Consider the following 16,865-nt stretch of genomic DNA (forward strand, 5'->3'; position numbering starts at 1 on the left):
AAAAATTTTAAATACCTAACAAAAAATGGCATATACAACCAAAAGGTATACAATGCGCATGTGTAATACTGTTTATGGAGTAGGTACATGTACTTACAATAACTTCCTCCTTCTCTGTCTTTTAGTCACTATCCTTTTTACAAAGTAATATTTATTTTTAAAACCTCTCACTAGTAAGATGTTCTAGTAAGGTGTATATAAACATACAATGTTATCGCTTCTCGGCTCAATGAGCTAAGCTCAACGTGCAGTATGTGTTCTTATCAACTCAATATCTGGTACGCCTCGCATTGCGAGACCAGAATATTAAACTATTATTTGGAACACGGTAGATTGTTAGGAGCTTGCGCCTCTTCTACCGCGGGTTGACTCAGTGTTGCGGTACAGCTGGGGTTGGCCCAGTCAAATAAATCACAAAATAGAATTCTTCATAACTTAACTATGGCCTAGCCCCTGGCTCAGACTTAAAACTTAACTATGGCCCAGCCCTGCCAGCCAGGCATGGGCCAGACCTAAAACTTAACTATGACCCAGCCCTGCCAACCAGGCATGGGCCAAACTTAAAAATTAACTATGGCCCAGCCCTGCCAACCAGGCGTGGGCCAGACCTAAAACTTAACTATGGCCCAGCCCTGCCAACCAGGCGTGGGCCAGTCGAGGTAACCAGTCTTGGGCCAGCATTATCATTCCAGACTTTACCCAAGTCTGGGCCAAGTCTGGCTTACAAGTCTGGCCCAGAGTAGTGCATAGTTGGACTAAGCCTGGGCCAAGCCTGGGCCCGCCATACTTTCCTACATGGGGAGTTCTTAAGAAGCATAAATAGGATGTGAAATTCGAAACCAATATCAAAAATACACCATCTTTCATAAAATTTGTAACATTTAAGGAAAAAATATATTGAAAAAAAAAAAAAAAATTTTTAACTAACGAAAAATCATTACTTTTTTCCAAGAAATATTAAACCATTATATACGTTATTTCTTTTATAAAAATTTTTATATAATTTATATTACTTTTTATCACATTTATTATATAATGCCTATTTATTCAGATAGCACTTAAAAATATAATATTGTAGTTGGTCCGATGGCGATGACTCAAAAAAAAAATAAATAAAAGCAGGTCAACAATTGCTAACAATTTCTTTCATTGAGTGTTATAGATCTTTAGAAAAACTATGCGTTAGACAAATCTCTGAGGAAAATAATCTACATGCCCGGGGAAACGCTTCGAGTTGGTCAGTTAAATATTATCTATTCTAAAATTTTTCCCCAGGAATATAATTTTTTTACACATTTAGTGTCTATTGAAGTTATGTAACTCCTCTTCCTCCAAATGGATCATGGCTAAATGATTGAGGTAATGTCATTACCATTTTTAAAGATCGCGAGATCTAATTATGTGTCACCAATGGACAAGCTGCTTTGACAACCTAATTGATCTTGACTTAGACCAATAAAACTTACTTTTTTATTTAGCACGTATTAAAGTTAACATGCTATGAATGTATCTTGGATTTAAGGAATAATATTTAATCCACGATATATCTAGACATTAAAATAAAAATTTGTAAATTTATGGGAAATAAGGTATATAATAATTTCTTTGCACCATAGAATCGAAACCTAAACACAAACAAATATTTTCGAATGATTTTTTCAACGGGTTAAATCTAGTAGGTAGATAGTCTAGTAAAATAAAAAGTATGAATAATATGTAGAAGGTTTGTCTCTCTGCCTTCTTGTATTAGTATTTTCAAATGACACTCTGTGACTGTACTTGGTTTTTTTTGTAATCGTAGAAAAAGTTTATAATGTGACTTACTGGGTCATTGGTAGAAGAAATTAACATCCTTTTCGATTTTTAGAATATGCAGTTCTTAACACTAGCTTAAACATCTGAAAACAAATAATTAAATGAATATATTGTTGAAATACCTTGCATAGAAAGTATTGAATTTTTTTTTAATAAATTAGAAGAGTTTAAAAAATCAACACAATTATGGCGGTCTGCAGCCAGTTTTTTCTAGACTTTTTTTTCGTTTTTCGAGAATGTTTCACAAGACTTCTTGTTAAAACACCTGCAAATTTTCAACTTCCTACCTTTTGCAGTTTTGGAAAAAATGGACACCAAAGTAATGTCTTAATTTGCGCCCTCGCGGTAAAGATTGATGTTTACAAAAAAATATTTCATAGAAAACTTGTTTATTTTTTTAAGGAACATTTTGTACATTTAATTTTTGGTTCTCTCTATAACGATTTACAAAATGGGTCCTACGGCTGATATTTTTTCGTTTTTTTGAGTTATCAGGATCGCGGACGGGTGGGCGGGCCGACAGACGGGCGGACAAGCGCAAATGGGCTAATTAGATGATTTTGTGAATATCTTTTCCAAAATTTTGTTCGTATTGATATTTGTAAGTCATTTTAAAATGCAATTATAAAATGCACATTATTATTTATGCAAATTTATATATTTTTAATTTCTCATATATCAATTCAAGTCACAAAATTTCCTGAAGCTCTAACTAATATAATTCTTTCGACGAATTCTGATGGTTATAAATATATTTTGATGCACTTATTAAAAAAAGTTCCTTTGTTACGTATAAAATCTGACAACACTGAAATGTTGACATTTTACGATCAGTTAATGATATCATAGCGGAAAAAAGTATTTGAAAATTTCAATTGTGTTTAAACGAAATTATTTCATTATTGAATTATTTTATATTTAATGAAAAATTTAATATTATTTAATACTATTATTATTATTATATCATTATTTAATAAAATTATTTTTAGCAATATCATGACATTATATCAACACATGTGCAACGTTGGCAAGCGTAATATAATTTTATATTAATTATATATTATTATATAAATTTCATACATTTTGTGATAATTTTTGTAGATTATCTTAAAAACAAAAACCAAGAACGTTTCGTAAATATAGGTATACAATTACTCATAAGTTTCTTGTGCAGCTGTTGTTTCCTGGATTCGAGTTATGAGCCTGAGAGTTGTTCGTACCGTTTTCCTATCATACAATGTAATAACCTGCCTGAAATTACTAACTTTAACATGGTTTTTCACGAAAATCAATAACAGGAATGAACTTCAGGCTATTAAGAATTTTGGATAGGCTTTCCTTATTATATGAATAGTTAACTTTCAGTTTTTGGAAATTTTTTCATTAAATAGCATTTTCTTCATAACAAGGTTAACATATTTAAGAAAATTTGAAGTCAATATGAAAAAATTACAAAGCTACTTACATTCCAAAAAATTTACTAATTTAGAATTTTTCGAAGTAGGTTTATTCTCCAAAATTCACATTGTTAGTTTCATGGAAGAGTTACAAACGAATATTATGCTTATAGTTAATGGTGTTTTTTTTTATTATATCCTCTTTTAAAAACCAAATAAAATAAAGTTCAAAAACTAAAACCTCGACTTCTACAAAATCATGCTCTAAAAAATATGAAACAAGGTTGGCAGGAATTTACAAAAAAAAAAAATTCGAACAAAGTTTGGTGTAATTTACAAAAAAATTTCTAACAAAATGTGGTGTAATTTACAAGAAATCTAGATGCTTCTAACGATACCTCATTTGTCAAATTATGATAAATATTTTAGAAGCTGGGTGGGTATAAACGATAATACATACACTTTAAACTGTTTTGCGATTACAATTTCGTGATTAAGTATAACAATATATATATATTTTTGAAAAGTGCTAATTACGCTCTTTAATTTGATATTGGTATCAAATTAATTAACTAACAACTTTTTGTTGCCATTATACTTAGGTTAGGTTAGGTTAGCGTGGTTGTCCTGGGGTGGGACAGACTTAGACCATAGGGTCCGTTGTGATACCGAAAAAGGGTTGGCCCATCCCCGGCCACTACTCCATAAACCATTTGGCGCTGTTTAAGAACAGCAGGAGAGCTTTGACGTCGACGGACTCCAGGTCGGACAGGTCGTCAAAGAGAGGCTGGCTCAAGTAAGTCCATCTCCTCATGACAAGAGCAGTGTCAGAGAAGATGAAACATTGTCTCCTTCTCCTCACCACTGTGATAGCTGCCGCCCAACCAGTGTCCTGTAATAGCCGCAGCAACTTTGCGAACAGAAGCACTTGGAAGTGATATAAGATCTTCGGAACTTGATTGTACTCAGACCATATCTGTCTGGTAGTACTACAAATACGTTCCTCCCTCCATCTAAGATTTTCCCTTTTTAAGATATTCTCTTTGGGGAGCAATTTGCAGTTCGCAAATTGAACTTCCGGATATTTATTGATGCTTGTTTCAGGCAGCATTGTGCCATTTCTGGCAAGCTCGTTGGCTTCGCAATTTCCTGGAATGTCCCTGTGTCCCGGTACCCATACCAGGTTTACATTAATTTGTTCCGCCTGCTCATTTAAGGACGTACGGCAGTCCTGTGCTACCTTTAGACTAATGTCCCTGCATCTAAGGGTGTTCAGTCTTATTCATTTACATACCTCATGAATAGCCATCACTTCCGCCTGTGATACACGCTACAGTGATCCGGCAGTCTAAATGATGACGCAGATTGAGATCTTCAGAGAAGATCCCACCACCTTTTGGCTTTAATATGTCATTATATCGTTTTATTATGGCATTATATATTTGTATTTCATTTATAAGTATTGTAGATTTAATTATTTTAAATTCACTTTAAGAAGAAAAACTTTAGTGAATTTTTGCATCGTAATTGATCTTTTCGGGGAGTGTTACATGGCTAAAAAAATTTTTGTTGCGATTTAGACTTACACTGAGTATGCTTTCCGAGAGATTGAAAAAAAATATCTTATTTATGAAAAGGCTCGTAAAGGGAAAAAGTAGAAGGCTAAGCAAAATTAAATCATAAAAAATTACTAGTGTTTTATATTAAAATGTCAGCGTTTACTAACGTGCATCCAGTAGACTAACACATCTCATTTAAACTATTCAGTACATTCAGAATCGTTAAAAAAACATTACCATAGAAAAAAAAACTAGGACATTATTTTAATTCATGTGTAATAGCGTGAAGTAAAGGCGTATGTATGGGTTGAGGGGTACATTTATAACATAAATGAGTTTGAAAAAACAAAAAAGTCGTATATATGGGGAACAAGAAGGTGGTCTCTGTGAACGTGCTTTATTTCTCTTAAATTAAACAAAAAAAATTATATTTTAATGCCATTTGTTTTTAAAAAATGTATAATTGTAGGTATAGAGAAGGTATCTGTGAATCAAATGACTCTTTCATATGTTTGAAGTAACATTTATGCAGCTTCTTTTTGAAAGCGTTCTAACAATGGTGTATACAGTATGGTCTCTGTATACTGAAATATCAGAAATGTGTCCAGAAAACCAAATGGTGTGAGCTTAAGTCCGCGTGTTTTGGTGTCGTAATTTGGATTTACCTGTTATTATTTTGTCGATTACATCATTTAAATTTTTTTGCAATTAAATGTTTTGATTAAATCTTTGATTCGATAAAAAGTACAAAGCAAGCTTGTAATTATTGGAAACATTTGTAACAAATCAAAAATTATTGTGAGGTAAGTTCTTAGGTAGTTCAACAATACTGAGTCAGAAGGTTATTGAAGCAATCGCGCGCTAAGCGGTTCCAGCTTAAAATTGATGAAAACTTATTTTATTATTATTCTTATAAGAATCTCCTATCGAAATGCTGAGACTGACCCGACATGAATTGTTTCGGTATGTACAGACATGATACCTAACTGTCACCGTTTACGAGCTACGTTGTTTTCTCTATCAGGCGGAAACTCTTATTAATATTGGAATTGTATCGAGGTGGTCTTCTAGCGGAGTCTTGATATTTGAACCAAGGTGGCAAACGTTGAATTGCTGCTTCTAATTCCGATTGGCATCAAAAGGATCAGCCAATCGATATTTATTCTGAGTATGTAAACTTAATTTCAATCAGGCAAAAACTGGTATTAGCAACAAATGAACAACTCATGTAGCTGATAACCAAGCCTATCAAATATGTGGAAAAATTATCGATCAGGAGGTTGGTATTATCGTCGTTTTGATATGAGAACACTGTACCAGCCGAGCCTTGGTATTTGAACGGATTTTCAATGAAGCAAAGGTAGGTACTTGTATCGGGATGGTAACAGAATGGCTCACTAGCAGTATTTTGACGAAATTTCTATCAAACGGAGGTTAGTACAAGTAGTAATACAGCAAACCTCGACATTTGGACGTAATCAAAGGCAGGCGAGTGCAGGTTCTGGTATCTGGGCTGGTATCAGAGGGATTTTTCAAAATAGATTCGCTAGTTAAACGGTTTTTCAACCAAAGAGGCTGGTATTATTATCAGATTGTTACTATAATGGTCCAGCAAGTGACTAAACGAGGGTTCGAGCTATTATCAAGTTGGTATCAAATTGACCTACAACTCGAGACTCCCTGTTTAAGCCTCCAAGACAAATAGAAGTCCTAGAGTCTGGATGATATCAGAGAAGTTTTTCAGGCGATATTCACCAGTTGAAGGGATTTTATTAGATTGATCTTCTAGCAGGGCTAGGTATTTGGATGAAATATTAACCATAGGAAGATTGATAATAGTATGATTATTATCAAAAGAGTCTACCAACCTAGTCTCGGTAATTAATAAAATGAAAACTTCTGTGCTTCTCTCACTGAAGATATGTTGAAGTCTTTTGTCACAGTATCTTTTATTTTAATTTTTACTCTGGTTTATTTTTATGGGATCAGATGTTTAGTATCTGAGGATGCTAGAAAAACTTTCATAACAGTACCAATCCGGTATCTGATCATAGTATCTAATCAAAATTAGAAATCATTTTGGCAAATGATATCGATCTACCTTTATCATTCCATACGTCCTGTTCGATACAGAAAGAGACTAGTAGAATGATTACTAAAAACACCAAAATTTGTGCTGATCCATATATCCGGCCGATGCTGGTTGAGGTCGACCGAATGATAACGCTCCAAAATCTGTTCCATTAGCATTTGAATTTTGCTAGAGTAGTTGTGAGTACAACCATATTATTTATGTTCGTCTATATTACTCTGCTACTGACATTGACTTTACAAAATTATGTCGCCTGTAATTTAAATATTTTAATAGAATTGTGATTTTTCTTTTACATTTTGGATTATGTCGATTATACTATTTTTTAACCGACTTCAAAAGAAATAGGTAAACAATTCGACACGCATGTAGGTAGTATCATTGGAACTGCAATATATTCTCGTATGATAATCAAGTAAGTTTTCCAAATAAATATACAAAATTTTATTGTATGTTTATCCCCGCATTTTTACGGAAATACTAATGGGATTGTGAAAATTCTTTTAGGGAATTATGTGACTAAGACTCCGCTGCCCGCCTGTCTCTCTGGCTTCGCGGTGTATCTCATAATCTGCATTAGTTATACAGCTGAAATTTTGACGAGAGTGCGTATTAGTAGTCGCTATAACAAAAAATGATGAAAATAATAAATTAATAATTAAAAACCGTAAAAAGTTATAACATATTACAAAAATAATATTTGTCTATACTCATAGACGGCTTTACAGTGATTTTTTTTGTTGTTTACAAAAAGTAGAAGATAGTTTGCTTTTTATCCAAAGATGGCATAAATACGCACAAAAATCTATATTGTGTATCTATGACCGAATGAATTGATTGATTGACTGACTGACTGAGTGACTGACAGATCAACGCACAGAATAAACCGTTGATCGTAGAAACCTGAAACTTGTAGGGGTATGACGTAGGCATTTGATAGGTATCCTACGTCATTCGAAGGCATCTTACGTCATTAGTCTTCGGACTTTCCAAAATTCTACTCCTGAGGGGGTGAAATAGTGCATAAAAATTTGTATGAAATTCCGTCATTTTTGAGTCTACTACTTAACCGATTTAAAAAATTATTTCACCCATAAAATCTCTTTATTTAAAAAAATTTGCTGTATTTTATTTTTTTTTAAATTAGAGCTCCACACTAAAAAATTGAAACCCATTAAATGTCGAACAAAAGGGGAATTCGGTAAGGGTAGTAAGTTGGAATTACCCAGCGACGTGGGTGGGTAAACTCTTAGTTTGAATATAAAACTCCTGGAATTACAAAATACAATCCGGTCAAGTGCAAGTTTAGTTTTCGTGCATATTTTTGGAATCGGTTATATTTTTACAAAAAAATTTTATTTCAGTGGTAAGAATTATATATTTATGTGCCATTTAACCGATGCAATAATGATAAAAGATGACTTACAACACATAAAAGTATTATATTATATAATATGCTTTTGTTTAAAAAAAAAGTAAGGATTTGAATCTTGTTTCCGAAACTACACACAAAAAAAATTCATAATTATTGTTAATTTATGAACCGTTATTAATCTGTAGGAGGGGGTAAAATAAGGGTAAACAAAAGATTTTTTTTTAATAACAATCGTCAAATTTACTTTAGCAATGCGTACTCGCGACTCCAAGAAACTATAGTTTTTTCGTTTATCCGTCCGACTGTCTGTCAATACGGTCAATCAAAACCGAAGAAATATATCATTCGGACATTCTTATAGCTTGTTTAGGACGTAAAAAGTAAGTTTGAGTTCGGAAAGGAGCATTATGGGGCAATTGAATCATCGTGTAAACCGTTTGGGATAGAACGAAAGTTTATAAAAAAATTCACAACTTTTGTTTGAAACATTTTTTCGTAAACATCATTGTTTTTCCACGAGGTAGCAAATTAAAGCAAAACTTTCTAGTTTATTAAAAATAATGTTGGCACCCATAGCCAACAGAACACAATTAGGCCAGGCAATTGTTTATTTTCACTTGTTACAACTTAAAGATCATAGAAAGGTGCAATTTTTCATTTCTTGTCAGACAGCCAACAATCTCTTTAATTCAGCATCGGCCGAAACTATTTTTGCATTTTTTATCCCCTTTTTGACCTTTGATCAATAATTTAAATGCGTAAATAAATACTATTATTTAATAGTATTTTTTCGATCGTAATGGGTACATTCCAAAATCCGTTTCACAAGATTCAAAATTCATATCCAAAAAACTCATCGACAAAAACACCACGGAAATAACTTTTTCCCATTTAGAGAAAAACATTTCACTTTCCATTTACACCCACTTAAAAATTCATATTAATGTTGTTAACTTTATGAATCTGGTGATCCATCGTCTTGTTTATATGACACCGTTTCCGACAAATACGATAATCATTTTTGTCGAGGAAGATTATCTTTTTTTTATCATATATAAATATTTGTAATTTTGATCGGAAAGATTACATCTATATTAAAAATAAATCGAAAATTTATAACGACTGGACGAAATTTATGATCACTGAATTTTTGTGTTGAAAATGTGAATATCCTTATGGCAGGCCTTATTTTCAATTTTCTGGGTTGGATTGGAATATTGGGTTGGGTTGGAACATTGGATTTTCGTGTTTTCTAATTTCTGGATTGAGAGACCTCAAATTCTTCCTACATGTTAATTGTCACTTCATTTTTTATAGAAAATTTTTTAATTAGACGGGTCTATTTCCAAAACTTTAACGTCATATAAGTAAAGAATGATACCTAAACATACATACATACATGTTACACACACTTAACTGATATTCCCATATAATTCATACTATATAATTTGCACCTTATTTGCGCTCTTACAAGTAAACAATGATGTTTACGAAAAAATATTTCAGACAAAAGTTGTTTACTTTTTTATAAGGAACATTTTTTCGTTTAAACTTTTGTTCTACCTCTAATGGTTTACAAAATGGGTCCCCTTAACCTATGTTGCTCATTTACGAACTCGACCTCACTTTTTATGGCCTGAGCACGCTATAAAAATTTCAGATTGATATCTTTTTTAGTTTTTAAGCGATCGTGTTGACAGGCAGAAGGACAGATAGCCGAAAATGGACTAATTAGGTGATTTTATGAACACCTATTCCAAAATTTTGTTCGTAGCATCAATATTTTAAAGCGTTACAAACTTGGGACTAAACTTAATATACTATGATATATATCATATATAGGTGGTATAAAAACGAAAATTAAAATTTAATTGATCTATTTTTTTGCAACAGAGTTTATCTACAACGAAGTCGATATTTGTACACAATTCAGTCGGGAAGTATACAATATAGAAATTCTTAAAATAAAAAAATTGGAAATACAAATAGAATCCATAAATTCTCTATATCATATCTCCCTATTGATTTTGTATCATCTCTATAAAAACACATTAAACTTTAGTTTATTTTCACCCCGAGACCGAGACGAAAGGTATAATTTAAACATAGTAAATAAATTTTCAATTTTATATATAAATATAGGTACATTTCATATTCATAAACCTCAAAAAACACAAAACAATGTTACCCCAAAATACGATCCCAATGCCAATACACATACACCAAATAAATAAACTGGAAATAAATAAAATGATTTATATTTATTGTGGGTTATATTTTTCTTCTAGTTTGTGTTGTGTTTATTATTTTATGAGGAATAATATCGAAACTCGAAAAGATACTGTCAAAAAAAAAAAAAGACAATATATTTCCGTTATTGTATAGTGTTTTTATTTATTTAATGGTATCTTCAGACTTTATGTGTCTATAATTATTTGGGAATCTTTTTTTATTAGTATTTTGTGACTATAATTTTTTTTACAAAGTATCGACAAAAGTGAAACAGCGATACTTGACTTATGCAACTCGAACTGAAAATATGATGTGTCTTCATATTTAAACAAATAATTTAATAAAGATTATGACTTTTATTAAAAAAATAAATATGAATTGTATATAAATATTGAATAAAGTTCATGTTATTACATGAGTGCATAAAATTGAATTGACAGATATTATCTCTATATATTATAAATGAGAAAGTAAGGATGTTTGTTTGTTTGTTTGTTACGCTTTCACGTTAAAACTAGCGAATGGTTTTTATTGAAACTGTACAGCCATATAGCTCATACTTCAGAAAAACACATGAGATATAATTTATAAAGATATATTAATTAAAAAAAAATTTAATTTAATTTGACATTACCATAAATTACAGATTTCTGTAAGATAGTCAATATAAAATATTTCACGGCCTTCTTTTCTGATATACTCAATGAATAATTACGACTATTATACATTTAAAAAAATAGAAAACCATACATATATTTTACCTGTATAAAACAATCCATTATTTCGAGTTTTCTTATAAAGTATCCTATCACTAACGATTTGAATGTGAAACTGTACTTCTTTTATTAACGAAATGTTTAATTTCGATTTGATTTTTATTGTAAATTTTTCAAATTTTAAATAGAAAAATATAGTGCCAGTCAGTGAATACACAGATTTCCACATCACCCATGAGGTACTGTGTATTGGGATCCGTTATTTATCGTGACGGGATCCCCAGTAGGCATTATCTCTTAAGCTAGTAAATAACGGAAAGTATTAATCGACCAATTTTAAATCCGCCTTTTTTAAATAAACAAAAATTTTTACAAACTTTACCTATTAGGACTTTTTTTCATTGTTTATTTTTAACGAATTTTTCTGAAAAAACTGAATAAAAATTAAATTACAAATTTGATAATCCGTTGGCATAGGAATTCCGTAAAATCCCTTCTTAGTGGGCGTCTATGCCACGAAAGAGGTAAGTATACGATATTTGAAGTTAATCGGACCGATATGATAGTTTCGGAGATTTCGTGATAAGTCAATCAGTGGTAAATCGCTTATATATATATATATATATATATATATATATATATATATAATATATATATATAATAAATCTAGGCATCTACATATATATATATATATATATATATATATATATATATATATATATATATATATATATATATATATATATATATATATATATATATATATATATATATAATAAATCTAGGCATCTACATATATATATATATATATATATATATATATATATATATATATATATATATATGTAGATGCCTAGATTACAATAAATTTCATTACAAATTCGTTGATAGCTCAATTTTTTTTAAGTTTTCTTAATTTTCTTTTAGCTTTTGGCTTGAGGACTTCACTTCTCTTGCTGTCACTTGACCCTATTTGCTTTTCTTAATTTAAACATACAGAAAATCAAATCTTTTCCCTTCATACATTTAAAATTTAGTGACCTATTTAGAATTTTAAACCATACTGAAGTAAGCAGTTTGTAAAGAAAAATTTCAAAAAAAAAAAATCAATCAAAGAAGCGTTTTTAATGTTACAAAATTATCTAAATAACACGCTAAATAATATTAAGAGAACCCGCAGAAAAAAATTAAAACAAACCGATATCGTTAGGTGCATTTGTTTACTAGAAATTAAAGTTTCAAAAACAATTTTTGGTGGAAAAAATCAACGCTACAATAATAGAAAACTAAAACTTTAGAAAAAAAGAATTTTTTGAGAATGTTAAGTAGAAATATTGAAAATTTAACACGCAATGCCCCAACCAACGGTGTTTTGTATCTCTAACGGTAAACAAAGGAGGTCCTTCGGACCCTAGATCCAATTGACTTGTGTTACTCATTTACGAACCTAACCAAGCTTTTTCGTTTTGACAGAGAGTTATCGTAATGACAGACAGACAGAGAGACGGACAGACAGACAAAAGACTCTGATAAAAACTCCGAACTCCGGAAATGGACTCTGTAGGTGATTTTATGAACACCTATACCAAAATTTTGTTCGTTGTATCAATATTTTTAAGCGTTATAAACTTGGAACTAAACTTAATATACCTTGGTATATTTCATGTACTACCTATACATGGTATAAAAATATAAATAAACTATTTGTTTTATTTGTTTTGAAATTAATGTTCATATAATATTTGTATAGAAAATATAATATTTTATTGATTATATTTGTATTATTAACTTCCGGAAAAAAGACGTTACTTTTCATCTCGACAATAAAAATAAAAACTTTATAATATGTACCAATTATGAGTGCAGTATGGGATGGTGCATTATCGTGGTGTAAAAACTATGAATTGTCTTTCCATAATTTCGGTCTTTTTAGGCGGATAGCGTTACGCAAATGACGCAAAATGTAAATGATATTCCTTATTGCCTGTTTGGTCGGGCGGAAGGAATTCATGATGCACAACAAACGCCCGCAGTTTAAATTCAAATGTCACCTTATTTTTTGGACACATTATTATACATTTTGAGGTGCCTGTAATAATTTAACTTTCTGCAACCCAAAATGTTAGTGTGTGATGTTTGTAACCCTGTTTGCTGATAACTTTTTGGCGGCAATAACTTCTGAACTATAAGAAATAGTTTATAGTGAGAAATTCCACATTAACAAGTTTTTCCTGCCAGGTATCTGCTTGTCTGAACGTCCAGTAAAAGCTTCAACTCGGGGTGAATAATTATCAAGTATATACTGTAAGAAATTTATTATGGATATAACTATGTCGGTATAGTTGTGAAAGCCATACTGTATACTGTACTGAGAGAATAGTAACATTAGCAATAGTTATAGCAGACGAATCAATGCAGTATGGGCGCCAAGCGTAGTATATGTATCTGTCTCTATACCATACCAGCATTGTAGTAAACTTTATGCATTTTTCATCGTATATCAGTGGTACATTGTGTTGTTTGATTCGTCGGGTTTGACTTTGTGTCTTTTCAAACTGAACCTCATCAAGATTTTATGTTATTTTTAAAACTGAAGTAGGGCATAACAAAATACCTACCGATAAATGATTTTAATAGAATACAAAAGTCAACTTTTAAATAAATAAACAACAATTTTACTTGGAAAATTTTTTCTTCCAAACAAATGTCCATGAATCAGTCACCCTCTCGATTGCTTGCTTTCTAGCAGTGAAGACACTTAACATTGTTGCTACCTCATAATGATTCTGTATACAATTTAATGTAAATGTAATGTATAATAGATTATCCATGTTGAAGAGCCATGCCTTCAGGTGCAATTGGTGGGAGTGATTCTAGGTGAATTATTGTGTGGATCATGGTACACATCATGTCGTACCATTGTTCACAAGTTTTTATGGACAGTTGATTTATATTTCATTTCTTAAAAATGGGCATGGTTTTTTGGGAAAATGGACAGAGTGTTATGAAACAGAGACAATTATCAGGATGATTTATCTTAACGTATGTCTATAAAAAACAAACAGTGTTAATTTTGATTCTAGGTACTACATCTCCTCTTACCTAATATTAAAATTAAAATTTGTATAACCCAACCACTCAGAGAAAATAAAGCTTACTTACTATTATTATATTGTATCAAAAGTTTTATCCGTTTTTATGCGTCTACTTTAAACTGTAATATCACAAATCGAAATAAGCGCCATTTGAATCTGTGCACTTTTGCCAACGTAGCACAAGGCGACGAAGGCCGTCTTAGACTGATTGGCGAATTGGTTCTACCGGCGAGACAGTTATCGAAGTGCATGAAAATATGGAAATCGGTTGGCGAAATGACCAGGGAATATGGTGTATGAGGCAAACACTTCAACGCTCAATTCGTTTAATGTACGGACGGTGATTTGTGAAACGTGCGGACGGGCGTAGTAATAACTAAAAAAATAAAATTTGGTTTAATTTGAATTTGTAGAGAAAAATTAGCCGAAAATCGCTTAGCGACATCATATAGTAAGTAATAAGCTGAAAAGAGGCAAAAAACTTTGGAAAAAATGAACAGCATCAATTAAGTATAGAGTACAAAATTTTCTATCTACAAAAAAAAGCATAACATTAAAATGGACAATAATTTTGAAGCGCCCTAATATTTACCAAGTGATCAGTTTATTGATAAACTAAATATTAAGAGATTACAAAATAGTCACGATCATTTTTCTGTAATTTTTCGCTTAATACCACTGAAAAAGAAATATTAAACTGGAAAAAAGTAATAGAACATAAATCTTTCAATGAATAATAAATGATCTATCAATAATTCGCTTCAGAACAGTTCAGAACAGTTATTACTCTACTCAGGTCATATCCACCTTAACCATGGTTTGTTTATTATTTGTATTTTATTTTACGAATATTAAAAATTTATTATCTCAAATAAAATTATAATGAGAATAGTACTCAAATAAAAATTATGATAGAAAATGAAATAATGCAAATTGTATTTTCTTTTTTTCCATATGAATAAACATACGATGATAAATAAGTGAAAATGGAATGTTGTTGATGAACTGATGAAAAATTAAGAGAATAGAATTGTATCTTTTTTTTTTTCATTTCTTCTTTACAAAAAATGAAACAAAACAAAACAAATAGAAAAAAATCTTATGCAGATTTAATATTAATCCCTTGCTTTTCTTTCTTCTGTACTTTAAAATTCCGTACCATTAAATACGTAGGTGCAATATTTAATAAGAATAATTTAATCATATTCAGGAATTTTTTTTTTCGCATTTCTTAACAAAATATGAATATATCGTAATACTCCAGTGACCTTACGAATTGACAGAAAAGTTTTGACACTATATTTTTTAATTTATTCATTCGATAGGGAGTTGTTTGAAGAACTTAAATCTGAATTTGCGAATTCGGGAAATTAACCCTCTCGCCGCCATCTTGGAAAATGACTTTTTTTACGTTTTGGCTTATATCATGCCTTCTATTCATTCAAATTTGATGATTTTGATGTCGTTGGACTGGCCTGCATTTTATCTTCAAACCCTTTTCTGTCACGTAAAAAAAGTCATTTCCCAAGATGGCGTAGAAAGGGTTAATTTTCCGAATACGCAAAATCAGATTAAAGGTCTCCAAACAACCCCCTATCGAATAAATAAATAAAAAAATCTAGTGTCAAAACTTTTGGGTCACACCTCTACGATTTATTTAAGTGCACTGGACTATAAAAAAGATGACAAAAAGTGAAATTAAAATTAAAATCGACCAAGAAATACGGTCGATGTGATTAAGCATTTTAAACTACAGATATTAAACATAGAGATTGGACATAGTACTGGACGTCATTTACTAAATTTATCATGAGTACTCCATGTTAATTCTGTTTTGCTAGAAAGTGATACAAACAAATATTTAATGGCTTTTATCTCTTTTTGTTTTTATAGTTATTCGAAAAATAATTTTCTCCATGTGAGTTCTTATCCCTTTTTCAAATAATTATTTTAGGCCACATCGAATATAGGTAGATTCGTTATGGCTAAAAAGCCTTGAAGTTCGTATTAAATTGTCATTTTCAGTGTAAAGCTAGATACGAATTTTCAGTCAGTTATTAATTATATTACATGCACAATTCCAATAAAAATATTGCCAAAACCTGTAACAAATTAATTCATGAAATTCTATGCTTGATTTTGATTTTTTCGCACGCGTTTAAAATGTCGTTTTTTCGGGATAGCATGTCCACTCTGTGACACAAAAATCGCCCGTATTTACATAGACTCTATATACTCGCAACCAAATTAATTTAATTAATAGTTGTGATGAGCTGGTGTAGTGCATGGTATATGCATGAAGGAGGCGCACTTAGCCTCTGAAAATGAGGAGCTGATAAATGAAATTGTCAGCGGAAAGGTGGTAAAACACATATATGGTATCACAATGGACTCTATAGCCTAAGTGTGTCCTTCGTGGAAAGCCAATATAACCTAACTTAACCTAATGTACAATAAAGATTTTACGCTAACTAATTTTAGTAGTTATTACGATCCAGGTGATACACATACACATTCCCATATTAACACCCATTTTGTGATGTGTTTGTTAGATTCTGCAGTTACGATTTGCATTCTTTTCGCG

At 31.1% G+C, this 16,865-nt stretch overlaps 1 non-coding gene across 1 annotated transcript; it reads left to right on the plus strand.

Annotated features, from left to right (window-relative positions):
* Window positions 1-213: 213 nt before the first annotated feature.
* LOC123301892 lies at window positions 214-407 on the plus strand. Its single transcript, XR_006535453.1, has one exon. It is a non-coding gene; the product is annotated as a U2 spliceosomal RNA (small nuclear RNA).
* Window positions 408-16,865: the final 16,458 nt, after the last annotated feature.

Source organism: Chrysoperla carnea, chromosome 5 (assembly GCF_905475395.1).
Source record: "Chrysoperla carnea chromosome 5, inChrCarn1.1, whole genome shotgun sequence".
Taxonomy (NCBI): Eukaryota; Metazoa; Arthropoda; class Insecta; order Neuroptera; family Chrysopidae; genus Chrysoperla; species Chrysoperla carnea.